Raw genomic sequence first — 21,694 nt, 5'->3', positions numbered from 1 at the left:
CCTTTGGGGGGTGAACCAATGTTAAAGGAAGACATTTCTCTCTCTCTCTCTCTCTCTCTCTCTCTCTCTCTCTCTCTCTGTGTGTCTAACTGTCAAAAACCAAAACAAAAATGAACCTAATCAGTGCAGGCCTGGTGCTGTTGCTCAGAAGGTTAACACCATGGCCTGAGAAGTACCAGCATCCCATATGGCCGCTGGTTCGAGACCTGGCTGCTCCAATTCTTATTCAACTCTCTGCTGTGACCAGGGAAAACAGCAGAAGATGGCCCAAGTCCTTGGGCCCCTGCATCCATGTGGGAGACCTGGAAGAAGCCCCTCGCACCTAGCCTCTGCTAGGTGCAGCTCAGGCCATTGAGGACAACTCTATCTGTCTCTACTTCTCTCCGTAAATAATAAATACTCTGTGTTATTTACTGATATCAGCACGGGTTCAAAAATTGTAACAGAACTAGCCAAATTGTAGCTATGTAGGTTAAGCCACTATTTGGCACAGCAGCATAGTCTGTAGAGGTGTGGGTTCACATCCTGGCTGCTCTGCTTCTGATCGAGATCCCTGCTAATGTGCCTGCCAAAGCCATGGGTGAAGATCCAAGCACCTGGTACACTGACACACGTGTGAGAAATCTGTTGGAGTTCTAGGCTCCCAGTTGTTGCCTTGAACAGCCCCAGCCACTCAGCCATTTGCAAAGAGAACCAGCAGATGAAATTTCTCACTCTCTTTTTGCCTCTCCCTCTGTCACCATTACCAAGTCACAACCAATAAAGAATTCATTCATTTAAAGAAATACAACTTCTATTAAATTGAATTTGTCTTCAATTCTCTTTTATTAAGATTTGGAAGAACACTCATGTACTCATGTTCATATAAATACACGAAAATAATTTTATATAGCTAACACATCCTTATTCCTCTCTAACATCTGAAACTTATGTTATAAATTGAAAGTGGCTTAAGCAGAATAAAACCACACAGTCACAGCGTCAAATTCCGGTGGGGCAAGAAACTGTCCGCGCTTCATCAACACTGGCTTCAGACGTCTGGGTCCCATCGCTGGCCACCCTCAGACACCCACTCCTTCCGAGGCCCTGTCTCACACAGACCCACCCTGTCATCTCCCCTCAGAGTCCTCCTGAGTACTGCTCCTCCCACCGCCCCAGTACTTCTCCAAGTAGAAAACTTTAAATGGACAAAAATGCACAAGTGTAAATGATGCCCTCTTAACATGTATTTCATGTAAAACTTCAAGTCCGTTCCAAGTATTCAGATGGGTAGTGTGAAAACCGGCATTCTTCTGTCATGGCGTCCTCAAGGAAACAGCAGGTTCCTGATTCCCAGGAAGTCGCTCCAGTTCCTCTCCTGTGGCCACCCAGATTGCCTCAGGCATCAGCTCATCCCGACTCCAGGGTCTCTGCTGGTCTTGCGGAGAAGTAGCAGCAGCAAGTCTTTCTGTCTGTCAGAGATGCGCCCTCTAGTGTCCACCCTGCGCGTTCCCCAGCACAAGATTAATCTGATGCCCTGTGTGCCTCAGGTTCTTCCTGCTCAGGAGAGGGCTGGCCTTCCCCCTCCTGGGAGGAGCTCTGAGCAGGTGCCAGCGACTGCACAGCAGGCACGTGCTCCGGGGCCGGGGCCGGGGCCGGGAGGAGCCAGCCCTGGGCAGGGAAGGCCCAGGCCGCCTGCGAGGCCAGCGCATAGCAGCTCTGCACGGCGCTGCATAGAGGCCCGCGGAGCTGTGCCAGCACAAACAGCTGCTCCTGGGTCAGCGGGAAGTGCGCCTGCTGCGCCTGCACCCGGGCTAAATCTTCATAAATGGCCTCAGACAGAGAGCGCAGGGAGGTCACCAGGCTCTTCCGAAGGGGCGGTGGGTGGTCTGCTGGGGACCTGGACCTGCGCCTCCTCTTGTGCCCAGAGCGGGCCCTTGAGGATCCCCTGCCATGTTCCTCATGCGCCTCCTGAAGTCCTCTGTCCTTTCCATCCTCGGAAGGTTTTTGTTTCTTTTGCAAAGTCACGCTGAGCTCATCCACACAGCTGCCTGCAGAGACACACGGGAGACACTCAGCACAGCTCCTTGGGCCCTAACACATAAACCCCGCCCCCTTCCCGTGAACCCCACTGAATCCTGCACCTCCTTCCCCACAATGGACTCCAGCAGGAACGCAGGCAGCACCCATCCTCCTCCCGATATGTTCTGGGGATCTCTAAACCGCTCTCAATCTCTGACAAGCCCCTCCCTTCCCAACCGTGGATAAGCTCCCTGGTCCTGACCCTCTAGGTAGAGAAAGCAAGATGCTACCTGTCCCAGGGTGGCTGCTGTCCTCGGAACTGATTGTCCTCTTCCTGGAGTTCGCCCCGTCACAGCTCGACTCTGATTCTGCAAAACACAGGGTGTTGGAGTGACTGCCTCCCAAGGCACAGCCACAGCCCGAGTCTATCCAGGACACCGGGAGCAGAGCCTCCCACCAGTGCTCCCTTCCGCTCTGTTCCCCATACCCCAGCATCTCTGAGGTGCTGCTCACCCATCTGGCCTCGGGGCCCCCGTCTCCCAGAGAAGACTGTGCCACAGCATCCTATGACCTTCTCGCTCCGGGTGAGTCTAAACTTACCTGCTCTGGCAATGCTGCTTCTGCCTCTGAGCTTCCTTTCCTGGGACTTCTCCTCATGTGCATTGGGCTTTGATCCTACATCAAAAGAGAGAACATATGACTGAGTTTCCCCACGAAATTAAATAAAAATTCCCCACGAGTATAAAATCTGTGTCCTCAACAGGTTGTTTGTGAATCTCTTTGTCTACAAAAGCGTAACTTAGCTTCAAGGGTTAAGGGGAAGGGGCCAGCTCTGTGGCATAGTAGGAAACACCACGGTCTGCAGTGCTGCCATCCCATTACGGTACTGGTTCGAGTCCCGGCGGCTTGCAATCCAGCTGTCTGCTATGGCCTGGGAAAGCAGGAGAAGATAGCTCGAGTTCTTGGGCCCCTGCACCCTTGAAGGAGATGTTGAAGAAGCTCCTGGCTCCTGATTGCAGACCAGCGCAGCTCTGGCTTTTGCTGCCATTTGGGGAGTGAACCAGCAGATGGAAGACCTCTCCCAAACTCTGCTTCTCCTTCTCGTTCTGTGTACCTCTTTCAGATAAATAAATAAATCTCTTTTACAAAAAAGTATTAAGGGGGAAAGTAATGAAAATAGAAATGGATGAAGAGTGGGGAATGATCTAAATCTGTTGTTGACACTGAGACTTGGACAATGTTTAGACTGGGTTATGTTGGGGAGGAGGAGCCCGGCTGTTGGAGTCTTGGTATCTGAAGAAGGAGAGTTCACTTGCACAGCAAGCTCTCTGACAGATTGGATTGTCCTATGAGTTTTCCTCCATACTCATTCTGAATCCTCCCCTACCCTCATAAACTGCCAGAACATTAGGGTCATGAACTGTTAGGGACGTGAAGACTTTTATTGTGAATTTCCAAAATGTCCTTTAAAATAAACTTTCCTTCTATAGAAACATGTCTCAGATATTTGTCACGAGAATGAAAAACTAATCACATGGATGCATTTTATCCCCCCGGCCCCCGTTTTGTCTCAGATTTCAAGTTTCTGGCATCCTGTTGGCCGAGCCAGCTAAGCCAGGATCAAAGGAAAATGAGCACATTAGAGTTCCATAGGTTCACTGCCACATTTCTCAATAGGCCCCTGGGGCTACAAGCTGTTTCCCATTTCCCATTTTGAAATGAAACCCTCCGTCACACACACACACACACACACACAGAGACCAGTTTCCAGGTTCCAAACCACCTTCCACACTCACCCTGACATCCCAAGGACCTACCTTGCCTTTGCAGGCAGCTCTCCGAGAAATCAGAAAACAGTGTCTCACCTTGTCCTTGTGGTGGTTGCTCCTCTTCCTCTGTGCCCCCATCTTTAACAGACCTCTGTGGGGAAGAGGGCAGCTCAACTGAGAGCCCAAGCGCTTCCTGGTCTGCACTTTCCTGTGCCATCCTGAAGGTCAAGGTTCCAGGCCCAAGTGTGCAGAGAGGGAGGATGGCCCTGCTCTATCTGCCTTTTAAAGCCCCTCCTGAGGGCGGGGCTCATGCCTATTGGAGGGAGGAATTCCTTTATCCTGTCAATCACCAGTGCATGCCTAAGTTTTCACTTGTGGTGGTGGTGTGACACGGAGGGAAGGTCCGTTTTTAGTGTCCAATGCAGAAATACAGTGTGAGAGGACACTGGGACAAAAGGCAGGCGACTGGACCCCATCTCTTCCAGCCCAATTACCACCCAAAAGTGTCAATAAGACCCTGCCTAGATTTCCAGCTGCAGAATCCAACAAGCTGCATGTAGACATTTCTAGAGAAGTTTTCCATTTGCTTCCACTGCTGTGGCATAGCTAGTAAAGCTGCCGCCTGAAGTGCTGGCATGCCATCTGGATGCCGCTTCCTGTCCCAGCTACTCCACTTCCTATCCAGCTCTCTGCTGTGGTCTGGCAGAGAAGTGGAGAATGGCCCAGGTCCTTGGGCCCCTGCACCCACGTGGGAGACCAGGAGGAGGCTCCTGGCTCCTGGCTTTGGATTGGCTCAGCTCCTGCCATGGCAGCCATATGGGGAGTGCACCATCAGAGGGAAGAACTTGCTCTCTCTGCCTCTGCCCTCCATGTAGGTCTGCCTTTCAAAGAGTAAATAGATCAGTAAAAGAAAGAAAGAGATAAAAAGAAATGTTTTGCATATGAAGAGAATTCTCAATAGGATTAAATTTTATAGACACACGCTAAGAAATCCTAGCTATTCAGCAATGACAATATCAAAATAATCAGTTACCTCAGGTTCACAACATAAATGTTAATATTCGAAGGAATGTGAGAAGTGAAAACCAGCATTAAATGCTGCCAAATTAGATTAAGTGAGATCACCTGAGGGTGTCTGTGTACAATCCCATCAGTGACTGCCTGAAGTTGTTTAAAACCTATTCAGAGGCCATGCTGTGGCGTGGCAGAGTAATCCTCCACCTTGTGGCGCCGGCACACCAGTTTCTAGTCCCGGTTGGGGCACTGGATTCTATCCCGGTTGCCCCCTCTTCCAGGTCAGCTCTCTGCTATGGCCCGGGAAGGCAGTGGAGGATGGCCCAAGTGCTTGGGCCCTGCACCCGCATGGGAGACCAGGAGAAGCACCTGGCTCCTGGTTCGGATCAGCAAGATGTGCTGGCCGCAGCGGCCATTGGAGGGTGAATCAACGGCAAAAAGAAGGACCTTTTTCTCTGTCTGTCTCTCTCTCTCACTATCCACTATGCCTGTCAAAAAAAAAAAGAAAAAAAAAAGAAAACCTATTCAGGGCTGGTGCCTTAGCTCACTTGGCTAATCCTCCGCCTGTGGCGCTGGCACCCCGGGTTCTAGTCCTGATTGTGGCTCAGTATTCTGTCCCGGTTGCTCCTCTTCCAGTTCAACTCTACTCTGTGTCCTGGAAGGCAGTGGAGAATGGCCCAAGTCTTGTGCCCTGCACCAGCATGGGAGGCCAGGAGGAAGAACCGGCTTCTGGCTTCAGATCAGCGCAGCACGCCGGCCCCAGTGTGCTGGAAATAGCGGTCCTTTGGGGGGTGAACCAATGTTAAAGGAAGACATTTCTCTCTCTCTCTCTCTCTCTCTCTCTCTCTCTCTCTCTCTCTCTGTGTGTCTAACTGTCAAAAACCAAAACAAAAATGAACCTAATCAGTGCAGGCCTGGTGCTGTTGCTCAGAAGGTTAACACCATGGCCTGAGAAGTACCAGCATCCCATATGGCCGCTGGTTCGAGACCTGGCTGCTCCAATTCTTATTCAACTCTCTGCTGTGACCAGGGAAAACAGCAGAAGATGGCCCAAGTCCTTGGGCCCCTGCATCCATGTGGGAGACCTGGAAGAAGCCCCTCGCACCTAGCCTCTGCTAGGTGCAGCTCAGGCCATTGAGGACAACTCTATCTGTCTCTACTTCTCTCCGTAAATAATAAATACTCTGTGTTATTTACTGATATCAGCACGGGTTCAAAAATTGTAACAGAACTAGCCAAATTGTAGCTATGTAGGTTAAGCCACTATTTGGCACAGCAGCATAGTCTGTAGAGGTGTGGGTTCACATCCTGGCTGCTCTGCTTCTGATCGAGATCCCTGCTAATGTGCCTGCCAAAGCCATGGGTGAAGATCCAAGCACCTGGTACACTGACACACGTGTGAGAAATCTGTTGGAGTTCTAGGCTCCCAGTTGTTGCCTTGAACAGCCCCAGCCACTCAGCCATTTGCAAAGAGAACCAGCAGATGAAATTTCTCACTCTCTTTTTGCCTCTCCCTCTGTCACCATTACCAAGTCACAACCAATAAAGAATTCATTCATTTAAAGAAATACAACTTCTATTAAATTGAATTTGTCTTCAATTCTCTTTTATTAAGATTTGGAAGAACACTCATGTACTCATGTTCATATAAATACACGAAAATAATTTTATATAGCTAACACATCCTTATTCCTCTCTAACATCTGAAACTTATGTTATAAATTGAAAGTGGCTTAAGCAGAATAAAACCACACAGTCACAGCGTCAAATTCCGGTGGGGCAAGAAACTGTCCGCGCTTCATCAACACTGGCTTCAGACGTCTGGGTCCCATCGCTGGCCACCCTCAGACACCCACTCCTTCCGAGGCCCTGTCTCACACAGACCCACCCTGTCATCTCCCCTCAGAGTCCTCCTGAGTACTGCTCCTCCCACCGCCCCAGTACTTCTCCAAGTAGAAAACTTTAAATGGACAAAAATGCACAAGTGTAAATGATGCCCTCTTAACATGTATTTCATGTAAAACTTCAAGTCCGTTCCAAGTATTCAGATGGGTAGTGTGAAAACCGGCATTCTTCTGTCATGGCGTCCTCAAGGAAACAGCAGGTTCCTGATTCCCAGGAAGTCGCTCCAGTTCCTCTCCTGTGGCCACCCAGATTGCCTCAGGCATCAGCTCATCCCGACTCCAGGGTCTCTGCTGGTCTTGCGGAGAAGTAGCAGCAGCAAGTCTTTCTGTCTGTCAGAGATGCGCCCTCTAGTGTCCACCCTGCGCGTTCCCCAGCACAAGATTAATCTGATGCCCTGTGTGCCTCAGGTTCTTCCTGCTCAGGAGAGGGCTGGCCTTCCCCCTCCTGGGAGGAGCTCTGAGCAGGTGCCAGCGACTGCACAGCAGGCATGTGCTCCGGGGCCGGGGCCGGGGCCGGGAGGAGCCAGCCCTGGGCAGGGAAGGCCCAGGCCGCCTGCGAGGCCAGCGCATAGCAGCTCTGCACGGCGCTGCATAGAGGCCCGCGGAGCTGTGCCAGCACAAACAGCTGCTCCTGGGTCAGCGGGAAGTGCGCCTGCTGCGCCTGCACCCGGGCTAAATCTTCATAAATGGCCTCAGACAGAGAGCGCAGGGAGGTCACCAGGCTCTTCCGAAGGGGCGGTGGGTGGTCTGCTGGGGACCTGGACCTGCGCCTCCTCTTGTGCCCAGAGCGGGCCCTTGAGGATCCCCTGCCATGTTCCTCATGCGCCTCCTGAAGTCCTCTGTCCTTTCCATCCTCGGAAGGTTTTTGTTTCTTTTGCAAAGTCACGCTGAGCTCATCCACACAGCTGCCTGCAGAGACACACGGGAGACACTCAGCACAGCTCCTTGGGCCCTAACACATAAACCCCGCCCCCTTCCCGTGAACCCCACTGAATCCTGCACCTCCTTCCCCACAATGGACTCCAGCAGGAACGCAGGCAGCACCCATCCTCCTCCCGATATGTTCTGGGGATCTCTAAACCGCTCTCAATCTCTGACAAGCCCCTCCCTTCCCAACCGTGGATAAGCTCCCTGGTCCTGACCCTCTAGGTAGAGAAAGCAAGATGCTACCTGTCCCAGGGTGGCTGCTGTCCTCGGAACTGATTGTCCTCTTCCTGGAGTTCGCCCCGTCACAGCTCGACTCTGATTCTGCAAAACACAGGGTGTTGGAGTGACTGCCTCCCAAGGCACAGCCACAGCCCGAGTCTATCCAGGACACCGGGAGCAGAGCCTCCCACCAGTGCTCCCTTCCGCTCTGTTCCCCATACCCCAGCATCTCTGAGGTGCTGCTCACCCATCTGGCCTCGGGGCCCCCGTCTCCCAGAGAAGACTGTGCCACAGCATCCTATGACCTTCTCGCTCCGGGTGAGTCTAAACTTACCTGCTCTGGCAATGCTGCTTCTGCCTCTGAGCTTCCTTTCCTGGGACTTCTCCTCATGTGCATTGGGCTTTGATCCTACATCAAAAGAGAGAACATATGACTGAGTTTCCCCACGAAATTAAATAAAAATTCCCCACGAGTATAAAATCTGTGTCCTCAACAGGTTGTTTGTGAATCTCTTTGTCTACAAAAGCGTAACTTAATGCTTCAAGGGTTAAGGGGAAGGGGCCAGCTCTGTGGCATAGTAGGAAACACCATGGTCTGCAGTGCTGCCATCCCATTACGGTACTGGTTCGAGTCCCGGCGGCTTGCAATCCAGCTGTCTGCTATGGCCTGGGAAAGCAGGAGAAGATAGCTCGAGTTCTTGGGCCCCTGCACCCTTGAAGGAGATGTTGAAGAAGCTCCTGGCTCCTGATTGCAGACCAGCGCAGCTCTGGCTTTTGCTGCCATTTGGGGAGTGAACCAGCAGATGGAAGACCTCTCCCAAACTCTGCTTCTCCTTCTCGTTCTGTGTACCTCTTTCAGATAAATAAATAAATCTCTTTTACAAAAAAGTATTAAGGGGGAAAGTAATGAAAATAGAAATGGATGAAGAGTGGGGAATGATCTAAATCTGTTGTTGACACTGAGACTTGGACAATGTTTAGACTGGGTTATGTTGGGGAGGAGGAGCCCGGCTGTTGGAGTCTTGGTATCTGAAGAAGGAGAGTTCACTTGCACAGCAAGCTCTCTGACAGATTGGATTGTCCTATGAGTTTTCCTCCATACTCATTCTGAATCCTCCCCTACCCTCATAAACTGCCAGAACATTAGGGTCATGAACTGTTAGGGATGTGAAGACTTTTATTGTGAATTTCCAAAATGTCCTTTAAAATAAACTTTCCTTCTATAGAAACATGTCTCAGATATTTGTCACGAGAATGAAAAACTAATCACATGGATGCATTTTATCCCCCCGGTCCCCGTTTTGTCTCAGATTTCAAGTTTCTGGCATCCTGTTGGCCGAGCCAGCTAAGCCAGGATCAAAGGAAAATGAGCACATTAGAGTTCCATAGGTTCACTGCCACATTTCTCAATAGGCCCCTGGGGCTACAAGCTGTTTCCCATTTCCCATTTTGAAATGAAACCCTCCGTCACACACACACACACACACACACAGACCAGTTTCCAGGTTCCAAACCACCTTCCACACTCACCCTGACATCCCAAGGACCTACCTTGCCTTTGCAGGCAGCTCTCCGAGAAATCAGAAAACAGTGTCTCACCTTGTCCTTGTGGTGGTTGCTCCTCTTCCTCTGTGCCCCCATCTTTAACAGACCTCTGTGGGGAAGAGGGCAGCTCAACTGAGAGCCCAAGCGCTTCCTGGTCTGCACTTTCCTGTGCCATCCTGAAGGTCAAGGTTCCAGGCCCAAGTGTGCAGAGAGGGAGGATGGCCCTGCTCTATCTGCCTTTTAAAGCCCCTCCTGAGGACGGGGCTCATGCCTATTGGAGGGAGGAATTCCTTTATCCTGTCAATCACCAGTGCATGCCTAAGTTTTCACTTGTGGTGGTGGTGTGTCACGGAGGGAAGGTCCGTTTTTAGTGTCCAATGCAGAAATACAGTGTGAGAGGACACTGGGACAAAAGGCAGGCGACTGGACCCCATCTCTTCCAGCCCAATTACCACCCAAAAGTGTCAATAAGACCCTGCCTAGATTTCCAGCTGCAGAATCCAACAAGCTGCATGTAGACATTTCTAGAGAAGTTTTCCATTTGCTTCCACTGCTGTGGCATAGCTAGTAAAGCTGCCGCCTGAAGTGCTGGCATGCCATCTGGATGCCGCTTCCTGTCCCAGCTACTCCACTTCCTATCCAGCTCTCTGCTGTGGTCTGGCAGAGAAGTGGAGAATGGCCCAGGTCCTTGGGCCCCTGCACCCACGTGGGAGACCAGGAGGAGGCTCCTGGCTCCTGGCTTTGGATTGGCTCAGCTCCTGCCATGGCAGCCATATGGGGAGTGCACCATCAGAGGGAAGAACTTGCTCTCTCTGCCTCTGCCCTCCATGTAGGTCTGCCTTTCAAAGAGTAAATAGATCAGTAAAAGAAAGAAAGAGATAAAAAGAAATGTTTTGCATATGAAGAGAATTCTCAATAGGATTAAATTTTATAGACACACGCTAAGAAATCCTAGCTATTCAGCAATGACAATATCAAAATAATCAGTTACCTCAGGTTCACAACATAAATGTTAATATTCGAAGGAATGTGAGAAGTGAAAACCAGCATTAAATGCTGCCAAATTAGATTAAGTGAGATCACCTGAGGGTGTCTGTGTACAATCCCATCAGTGACTGCCTGAAGTTGTTTAAAACCTATTCAGAGGCCATGCTGTGGCGTGGCAGAGTAATCCTCCACCTTGTGGCGCCGGCACACCAGTTTCTAGTCCCGGTTGGGGCACTGGATTCTATCCCGGTTGCCCCCTCTTCCAGGTCAGCTCTCTGCTATGGCCCGGGAAGGCAGTGGAGGATGGCCCAAGTGCTTGGGCCCTGCACCCGCATGGGAGACCAGGAGAAGCACCTGGCTCCTGGTTCGGATCAGCAAGATGTGCTGGCCGCAGCGGCCATTGGAGGGTGAATCAACGGCAAAAAGAAGGACCTTTTTCTCTGTCTGTCTCTCTCTCTCACTATCCACTATGCCTGTCAAAAAAAAAAAGAAAAAAAAAAGAAAACCTATTCAGGGCTGGTGCCTTAGCTCACTTGGCTAATCCTCCGCCTGTGGCGCTGGCACCCCGGGTTCTAGTCCTGATTGTGGCTCAGTATTCTGTCCCGGTTGCTCCTCTTCCAGTTCAACTCTACTCTGTGTCCTGGAAGGCAGTGGAGAATGGCCCAAGTCTTGTGCCCTGCACCAGCATGGGAGGCCAGGAGGAAGAACCGGCTTCTGGCTTCAGATCAGCGCAGCACGCCGGCCCCAGTGTGCCGGAAATAGCGGTCCTTTGGGGGGTGAACCAATGTTAAAGGAAGACATTTCTCTCTCTCTCTCTCTCTCTCTCTCTCTCTCTCTCTCTGTGTGTGTGTGTCTAACTGTCAAAAACCAAAACAAAAATGAACCTAATCAGTGCAGGCCTGGTGCTGTTGCTCAGAAGGTTAACACCATGGCCTGAGAAGTACCAGCATCCCATATGGCCGCTGGTTCGAGACCTGGCTGCTCCAATTCTTATTCAACTCTCTGCTGTGACCAGGGAAAACAGCAGAAGATGGCCCAAGTCCTTGGGCCCCTGCATCCATGTGGGAGACCTGGAAGAAGCCCCTCGCACCTAGCCTCTGCTAGGTGCAGCTCAGGCCATTGAGGACAACTCTATCTGTCTCTACTTCTCTCCGTAAATAATAAATACTCTGTGTTATTTACTGATATCAGCACGGGTTCAAAAATTGTAACAGAACTAGCCAAATTGTAGCTATGTAGGTTAAGCCACTATTTGGCACAGCAGCATAGTCTGTAGAGGTGTGGGTTCACATCCTGGCTGCTCTGCTTCTGATCGAGATCCCTGCTAATGTGCCTGCCAAAGCCATGGGTGAAGATCCAAGCACCTGGTACACTGACACACGTGTGAGAAATCTGTTGGAGTTCTAGGCTCCCAGTTGTTGCCTTGAACAGCCCCAGCCACTCAGCCATTTGCAAAGAGAACCAGCAGATGAAATTTCTCACTCTCTTTTTGCCTCTCCCTCTGTCACCATTACCAAGTCACAACCAATAAAGAATTCATTCATTTAAAGAAATACAACTTCTATTAAATTGAATTTGTCTTCAATTCTCTTTTATTAAGATTTGGAAGAACACTCATGTACTCATGTTCATATAAATACACGAAAATAATTTTATATAGCTAACACATCCTTATTCCTCTCTAACATCTGAAACTTATGTTATAAATTGAAAGTGGCTTAAGCAGAATAAAACCACACAGTCACAGCGTCAAATTCCGGTGGGGCAAGAAACTGTCCGCGCTTCATCAACACTGGCTTCAGACGTCTGGGTCCCATCGCTGGCCACCCTCAGACACCCACTCCTTCCGAGGCCCTGTCTCACACAGACCCACCCTGTCATCTCCCCTCAGAGTCCTCCTGAGTACTGCTCCTCCCACCGCCCCAGTACTTCTCCAAGTAGAAAACTTTAAATGGACAAAAATGCACAAGTGTAAATGATGCCCTCTTAACATGTATTTCATGTAAAACTTCAAGTCCGTTCCAAGTATTCAGACGGGTAGCGTGAAAACCGGCATTCTTCTGTCATGGCGTCCTCAAGGTTCAGCAGGTTCCTGATTCCCAGGAAGTCGCTCCAGTTCCTCTCCTGTGGCCACCCAGATTGCCTCAGGCATCAGCTCATCCCGACTCCAGGGTCTCTGCTGGTCTTGCGGAGAAGTAGCAGCAGCAAGTCTTTCTGTCTGTCAGAGATGCGCCCTCTAGTGTCCACCCTGCGCGTTCCCCAGCACAAGATTAATCTGATGCCCTGTGTGCCTCAGGTTCTTCCTGCTCAGGAGAGGGCTGGCCTTCCCCCTCCTGGGAGGAGCTCTGAGCAGGTGCCAGCGACTGCACAGCAGGCATGTGCTCCGGGGCCGGGGCCGGGGCCGGGGCCGGGGCCGGGGCCGGGGCCGGGAGGAGCCAGCCCTGGGCAGGGAAGGCCCAGGCCGCCTGCGAGGCCAGCGCATAGCAGCTCTGCACGGCGCTGCATAGAGGCCCGCGGAGCTGTGCCAGCACAAACAGCTGCTCCTGGGTCAGCGGGAAGTGCGCCTGCTGCGCCTGCACCCGGGCTAAATCTTCATAAATGGCCTCAGACAGAGAGCGCAGGGAGGTCACCAGGCTCTTCCGAAGGGGCGGTGGGTGGTCTGCTGGGGACCTGGACCTGCGCCTCCTCTTGTGCCCAGAGCGGGCCCTTGAGGATCCCCTGCCATGTTCCTCATGCGCCTCCTGAAGTCCTCTGTCCTTTCCATCCTCGGAAGGTTTTTGTTTCTTTTGCAAAGTCACGCTGAGCTCATCCACACAGCTGCCTGCAGAGACACACGGGAGACACTCAGCACAGCTCCTTGGGCCCTAACACATAAACCCCGCCCCCTTCCCGTGAACCCCACTGAATCCTGCACCTCCTTCCCCACAATGGACTCCAGCAGGAACGCAGGCAGCACCCATCCTCCTCCCGATATGTTCTGGGGATCTCTAAACCGCTCTCAATCTCTGACAAGCCCCTCCCTTCCCAACCGTGGATAAGCTCCCTGGTCCTGACCCTCTAGGTAGAGAAAGCAAGATGCTACCTGTCCCAGGGTGGCTGCTGTCCTCGGAACTGATTGTCCTCTTCCTGGAGTTCGCCCCGTCACAGCTCGACTCTGATTCTGCAAAACACAGGGTGTTGGAGTGACTGCCTCCCAAGGCACAGCCACAGCCCGAGTCTATCCAGGACACCGGGAGCAGAGCCTCCCACCAGTGCTCCCTTCCGCTCTGTTCCCCATACCCCAGCATCTCTGAGGTGCTGCTCACCCATCTGGCCTCGGGGCCCCCGTCTCCCAGAGAAGACTGTGCCACAGCATCCTATGACCTTCTCGCTCCGGGTGAGTCTAAACTTACCTGCTCTGGCAATGCTGCTTCTGCCTCTGAGCTTCCTTTCCTGGGACTTCTCCTCATGTGCATTGGGCTTTGATCCTACATCAAAAGAGAGAACATATGACTGAGTTTCCCCACAAAATAAAATAAAAATTCCCCACGAGTATAAAATCTGTGTCCTCAACAGGTTGTTTGTGAATCTCTTTGTCTACAAAAGTGTAACTTAATGCTTCAAGGGTTAAGGGGAAGGGGCCAGCTCTGTGGCATAGTAGGAAACACCATGGTCTGCAGTGCTGCCATCCCATTACGGTACTGGTTCGAGTCCCGGCGGCTTGCAATCCAGCTGTCTGCTATGGCCTGGGAAAGCAGGAGAAGATAGCTCGAGTTCTTGGGCCCCTGCACCCTTGAAGGAGATGTTGAAGAAGCTCCTGGCTCCTGATTGCAGACCAGCGCAGCTCTGGCTTTTGCTGCCATTTGGGGAGTGAACCAGCAGATGGAAGACCTCTCCCAAACTCTGCTTCTCCTTCTCGTTCTGTGTACCTCTTTCAGATAAATAAATAAATCTCTTTTACAAAAAAGTATTAAGGGGGAAAGTAATGAAAATAGAAATGGATGAAGAGTGGGGAATGATCTAAATCTGTTGTTGACACTGAGACTTGGACAATGTTTAGACTGGGTTATGTTGGGGAGGAGGAGCCCGGCTGTTGGAGTCTTGGTATCTGAAGAAGGAGAGTTCACTTGCACAGCAAGCTCTCTGACAGATTGGATTGTCCTATGAGTTTTCCTCCATACTCATTCTGAATCCTCCCCTACCCTCATAAACTGCCAGAACATTAGGGTCATGAACTGTTAGGGACGTGAAGACTTTTATTGTGAATTTCCAAAATGTCCTTTAAAATAAACTTTCCTTCTATAGAAACATGTCTCAGATATTTGTCACGAGAATGAAAAACTAATCACATGGATGCATTTTATCCCCCCGGTCCCCGTTTTGTCTCAGATTTCAAGTTTCTGGCATCCTGTTGGCCGAGCCAGCTAAGCCAGGATCAAAGGAAAATGAGCACATTAGAGTTCCATAGGTTCACTGCCACATTTCTCAATAGGCCCCTGGGGCTACAAGCTGTTTCCCATTTCCCATTTTGAAATGAAACCCTCCGTCACACACACACACACACACACACAGACCAGTTTCCAGGTTCCAAACCACCTTCCACACTCACCCTGACATCCCAAGGACCTACCTTGCCTTTGCAGGCAGCTCTCCGAGAAATCAGAAAACAGTGTCTCACCTTGTCCTTGTGGTGGTTGCTCCTCTTCCTCTGTGCCCCCATCTTTAACAGACCTCTGTGGGGAAGAGGGCAGCTCAACTGAGAGCCCAAGCGCTTCCTGGTCTGCACTTTCCTGTGCCATCCTGAAGGTCAAGGTTCCAGGCCCAAGTGTGCAGAGAGGGAGGATGGCCCTGCTCTATCTGCCTTTTAAAGCCCCTCCTGAGGACGGGGCTCATGCCTATTGGAGGGAGGAATTCCTTTATCCTGTCAATCACCAGTGCATGCCTAAGTTTTCACTTGTGGTGGTGGTGTGTCACGGATGGAAGGTCCGTTTTTAGTGTCCAATGCAGAAATACAGTGTGAGAGGACACTGGGACAAAAGGCAGGCGACTGGACCCCATCTCTTCCAGCCCAATTACCACCCAAAAGTGTCAATAAGACCCTGCCTAGATTTCCAGCTGCAGAATCCAACAAGCTGCATGTAGACATTTCTAGAGAAGTTTTCCATTTGCTTCCACTGCTGTGGCATAGCTAGTAAAGCTGCCGCCTGAAGTGCTGGCATGCCATCTGGATGCCGCTTCCTGTCCCAGCTACTCCACTTCCTATCCAGCTCTCTGCTGTGGTCTGGCAGAGAAGTGGAGAATGGCCCAGGTCCTTGGGCCCCTGCACCCACGTGGGAGACCAGGAGGAGGCTCCTGGCTCCTGGCTTTGGATTGGCTCAGCTCCTGCCATGGCAGCCATATGGGGAGTGCACCATCAGAGGGAAGAACTTGCTCTCTCTGCCTCTGCCCTCCATGTAGGTCTGCCTTTCAAAGAGTAAATAGATCAGTAAAAGAAAGAAAGAGATAAAAAGAAATGTTTTGCATATGAAGAGAATTCTCAATAGGATTAAATTTTATAGACACACGCTAAGAAATCCTAGCTATTCAGCAATGACAATATCAAAATAATCAGTTACCTCAGGTTCACAACATAAATGTTAATATTCGAAGGAATGTGAGAAGTGAAAACCAGCATTAAATGCTGCCAAATTAGATTAAGTGAGATCACCTGAGGGTGTCTGTGTACAATCCCATCAGTGACTGCCTGAAGTTGTTTAAAACCTATTCAGAGGCCATGCTGTGGCGTGGCAGAGTAATCCTCCACCTTGTGGCGCCGGCACACCAGTTTCTAGTCCCGGTTGGGGCACTGGATTCTATCCCGGTTGCCCCCTCTTCCAGGTCAGCTCTCTGCTATGGCCCGGGAAGGCAGTGGAGGATGGCCCAAGTGCTTGGGCCCTGCACCCGCATGGGAGACCAGGAGAAGCACCTGGCTCCTGGTTCGGATCAGCAAGATGTGCTGGCCGCAGCGGCCATTGGAGGGTGAATCAACGGCAAAAAGAAGGACCTTTTTCTCTGTCTGTCTCTCTCTCTCACTATCCACTATGCCTGTCAAAAACAAAGAAAAAAAAAGAAAACCTATTCAGGGCTGGTGCCTTAGCTCACTTGGCTAATCCTCCGCCTGTGGCGCTGGCACCCCGGGTTCTAGTCCTGATTGTGGCTCAGTATTCTGTCCCGGTTGCTCCTCTTCCAGTTCAACTCTACTCTGTGTCCTGGAAGGCAGTGGAGAATGGCCCAAGTCTTGTGCCCTGCACCAGCATGGGAGGCCAGGAGGAAGAACCGGCTTCTGGCTTCAGATCAGCGCAGCACGCCGGCCCCAGTGTGCCGGAAATAGCGGTCCTTTGGGGGGTGAACCAATGTTAAAGGAAGACATTTCTCTCTCTCTCTCTCTCTCTCTCTCTCTGTGTGTGTGTCTAACTGTCAAAAACCAAAACAAAAATGAACCTAATCAGTGCAGGCCTGGTGCTGTTGCTCAGAAGGTTAACACCATGGCCTGAGAAGTACCAGCATCCCATATGGCCGCTGGTTCGAGACCTGGCTGCTCCAATTCTTATTCAACTCTCTGCTGTGACCAGGGAAAACAGCAGAAGATGGCCCAAGTCCTTGGGCCCCTGCATCCATGTGGGAGACCTGGAAGAAGCCCCTCGCACCTAGCCTCTGCTAGGTGCAGCTCAGGCCATTGAGGACAACTCTATCTGTCTCTACTTCTCTCCGTAAATAATAAATACTCTGTGTTATTTACTGATATCAGCACGGGTTCAAAAATTGTAACAGAACTAGCCAAATTGTAGCTATGTAGGTTAAGCCACTATTTGGCACAGCAGCATAGTCTGTAGAGGTGTGGGTTCACATCCTGGCTGCTCTGCTTCTGATCGAGATCCCTGCTAATGTGCCTGCCAAAGCCATGGGTGAAGATCCAAGCACCTGGTACACTGACACACGTGTGAGAAATCTGTTGGAGTTCTAGGCTCCCAGTTGTTGCCTTGAACAGCCCCAGCCACTCAGCCATTTGCAAAGAGAACCAGCAGATGAAATTTCTCACTCTCTTTTTGCCTCTCCCTCTGTCACCATTACCAAGTCACAACCAATAAAGAATTCATTCATTTAAAGAAATACAACTTCTATTAAATTGAATTTGTCTTCAATTCTCTTTTATTAAGATTTGGAAGAACACTCATGTACTCATGTTCATATAAATACACGAAAATAATTTTATATAGCTAACACATCCTTATTCCTCTCTAACATCTGAAACTTATGTTATAAATTGAAAGTGGCTTAAGCAGAATAAAACCACACAGTCACAGCGTCAAATTCCGGTGGGGCAAGAAACTGTCCGCGCTTCATCAACACTGGCTTCAGACGTCTGGGTCCCATCGCTGGCCACCCTCAGACACCCACTCCTTCCGAGGCCCTGTCTCACACAGACCCACCCTGTCATCTCCCCTCAGAGTCCTCCTGAGTACTGCTCCTCCCACCGCCCCAGTACTTCTCCAAGTAGAAAACTTTAAATGGACAAAAATGCACAAGTGTAAATGATGCCCTCTTAACATGTATTTCATGTAAAACTTCAAGTCCGTTCCAAGTATTCAGATGGGTAGTGTGAAAACCGGCATTCTTCTGTCATGGCGTCCTCAAGGAAACAGCAGGTTCCTGATTCCCAGGAAGTCGCTCCAGTTCCTCTCCTGTGGCCACCCAGATTGCCTCAGGCATCAGCTCATCCCGACTCCAGGGTCTCTGCTGGTCTTGCGGAGAAGTAGCAGCAGCAAGTCTTTCTGTCTGTCAGAGATGCGCCCTCTAGTGTCCACCCTGCGCGTTCCCCAGCACAAGATTAATCTGATGCCCTGTGTGCCTCAGGTTCTTCCTGCTCAGGAGAGGGCTGGCCTTCCCCCTCCTGGGAGGAGCTCTGAGCAGGTGCCAGCGACTGCACAGCAGGCACGTGCTCCGGGGCCGGGGTCGGGGCCGGGGCCGGGAGGAGCCAGCCCTGGGCAGGGAAGGCCCAGGCCGCCTGCGAGGCCAGCGCATAGCAGCTCTGCACGGCGCTGCATAGAGGCCCGCGGAGCTGTGCCAGCACAAACAGCTGCTCCTGGGTCAGCGGGAAGTGCGCCTGCTGCGCCTGCACCCGGGCTAAATCTTCATAAATGGCCTCAGACAGAGAGCGCAGGGAGGTCACCAGGCTCTTCCGAAGGGGCGGTGGGTGGTCTGCTGGGGACCTGGACCTGCGCCTCCTCTTGTGCCCAGAGCGGGCCCTTGAGGATCCCCTGCCATGTTCCTCATGCGCCTCCTGAAGTCCTCTGTCCTTTCCATCCTCGGAAGGTTTTTGTTTCTTTTGCAAAGTCACGCTGAGCTCATCCACACAGCTGCCTGCAGAGACACACGGGAGACACTCAGCACAGCTCCTTGGGCCCTAACACATAAACCCCGCCCCCTTCCCGTGAACCCCACTGAATCCTGCACCTCCTTCCCCACAATGGACTCCAGCAGGAACGCAGGCAGCACCCATCCTCCTCCCGATATGTTCTGGGGATCTCTAAACCGCTCTCAATCTCTGACAAGCCCCTCCCTTCCCAACCGTGGATAAGCTCCCTGGTCCTGACCCTCTAGGTAGAGAAAGCAAGATGCTACCTGTCCCAGGGTGGCTGCTGTCCTCGGAACTGATTGTCCTCTTCCTGGAGTTCGCCCCGTCACAGCTCGACTCTGATTCTGCAAAACACAGGGTGTTGGAGTGACTGCCTCCCAAGGCACAGCCACAGCCCGAGTCTATCCAGGACACCGGGAGCAGAGCCTCCCACCAGTGCTCCCTTCCGCTCTGTTCCCCATACCCCAGCATCTCTGAGGTGCTGCTCACCCATCTGGCCTCGGGGCCCCCGTCTCCCAGAGAAGACTGTGCCACAGCATCCTATGACCTTCTCGCTCCGGGTGAGTCTAAACTTACCTGCTCTGGCAATGCTGCTTCTGCCTCTGAGCTTCCTTTCCTGGGACTTCTCCTCATGTGCATTGGGCTTTGATCCTACATCAAAAGAGAGAACATATGACTGAGTTTCCCCACGAAATTAAATAAAAATTCCCCACGAGTATAAAATCTGTGTCCTCAACAGGTTGTTTGTGAATCTCTTTGTCTACAAAAGCGTAACTTAATGCTTCAAGGGTTAAGGGGAAGGGGCCAGCTCTGTGGCATAGTAGGAAACACCACGGTCTGCAGTGCTGCCATCCCATTACGGTACTGGTTCGAGTCCCGGCGGCTTGCAATCCAGCTGTCTGCTATGGCCTGGGAAAGCAGGAGAAGATAGCTCGAGTTCTTGGGCCCCTGCACCCTTGAAGGAGATGTTGAAGAAGCTCCTGGCTCCTGATTGCAGACCAGCGCAGCTCTGGCTTTTGCTGCCATTTGGGGAGTGAACCAGCAGATGGAAGACCTCTCCCAAACTCTGCTTCTCCTTCTCGTTCTGTGTACCTCTTTCAGATAAATAAATAAATCTCTTTTACAAAAAAGTATTAAGGGGGAAAGTAATGAAAATAGAAATGGATGAAGAGTGGGGAATGATCTAAATCTGTTGTTGACACTGAGACTTGGACAATGTTTAGACTGGGTTATGTTGGGGAGGAGGAGCCCGGCTGTTGGAGTCTTGGTATCTGAAGAAGGAGAGTTCACTTGCACAGCAAGCTCTCTGACAGATTGGATTGTCCTATGAGTTTTCCTCCATACTCATTCTGAATCCTCCCCTACCCTCATAAACTGCCAGAACATTAGGGTCATGAACTGTTAGGGACGTGAAGACTTTTATTGTGAATTTCCAAAATGTCCTTTAAAATAAACTTTCCTTCTATAGAAACATGTCTCAGATATTTGTCACGAGAATGAAAAACTAATCACATGGATGCATTTTATCCCCCCGGTCCCCGTTTTGTCTCAGATTTCAAGTTTCTGGCATCCTGTTGGCCGAGCCAGCTAAGCCAGGATCAAAGGAAAATGAGCACATTAGAGTTCCATAGGTTCACTGCCACATTTCTCAATAGGCCCCTGGGGCTACAAGCTGTTTCCCATTTCCCATTTTGAAATGAAACCCTCCGTCACACACACACACACACACACACAGAGACCAGTTTCCAGGTTCCAAACCACCTTCCACACTCACCCTGACATCCCAAGGACCTACCTTGCCTTTGCAGGCAGCTCTCCGAGAAATCAGAAAACAGTGTCTCACCTTGTCCTTGTGGTGGTTGCTCCTCTTCCTCTGTGCCCCCATCTTTAACAGACCTCTGTGGGGAAGAGGGCAGCTCAACTGAGAGCCCAAGCGCTTCCTGGTCTGCACTTTCCTGTGCCATCCTGAAGGTCAAGGTTCCAGGCCCAAGTGTACAGAGAGGGAGGATGGCCCTGCTCTATCTGCCTTTTAAAGCCCCTCCTGAGGGCGGGGCTCATGCCTATTGGAGGGAGGAATTCCTTTATCCTGTCAATCACCAGTGCATGCCTAAGTTTTCACTTGTGGTGGTGGTGTGACACGGAGGGAAGGTCCGTTTTTAGTGTCCAATGCAGAAATACAGTGTGAGAGGACACTGGGACAAAAGGCAGGCGACTGGACCCCATCTCTTCCAGCCCAATTACCACCCAAAAGTGTCAATAAGACCCTGCCTAGATTTCCAGCTGCAGAATCCAACAAGCTGCATGTAGACATTTCTAGAGAAGTTTTCCATTTGCTTCCACTGCTGTGGCATAGCTAGTAAAGCTGCCGCCTGAAGTGCTGGCATGCCATCTGGATGCCGCTTCCTGTCCCAGCTACTCCACTTCCTATCCAGCTCTCTGCTGTGGTCTGGCAGAGAAGTGGAGAATGGCCCAGGTCCTTGGGCCCCTGCACCCACGTGGGAGACCAGGAGGAGGCTCCTGGCTCCTGGCTTTGGATTGGCTCAGCTCCTGCCATGGCAGCCATATGGGGAGTGCACCATCAGAGGGAAGAACTTGCTCTCTCTGCCTCTGCCCTCCATGTAGGTCTGCCTTTCAAAGAGTAAATAGATCAGTAAAAGAAAGAAAGAGATAAAAAGAAATGTTTTGCATATGAAGAGAATTCTCAATAGGATTAAATTTTATAGACACACGCTAAGAAATCCTAGCTATTCAGCAATGACAATATCAAAATAATCAGTTACCTCAGGTTCACAACATAAATGTTAATATTCGAAGGAATGTGAGAAGTGAAAACCAGCATTAAATGCTGCCAAATTAGATTAAGTGAGATCACCTGAGGGTGTCTGTGTACAATCCCATCAGTGACTGCCTGAAGTTGTTTAAAACCTATTCAGAGGCCATGCTGTGGCGTGGCA

The sequence above is a fragment of the Lepus europaeus genome, chromosome 21, assembly GCF_033115175.1.
Source record: "Lepus europaeus isolate LE1 chromosome 21, mLepTim1.pri, whole genome shotgun sequence".
Classification (NCBI taxonomy): domain Eukaryota; kingdom Metazoa; phylum Chordata; class Mammalia; order Lagomorpha; family Leporidae; genus Lepus; species Lepus europaeus.
Note: the sequence above shows the minus strand (reverse complement) of the source record.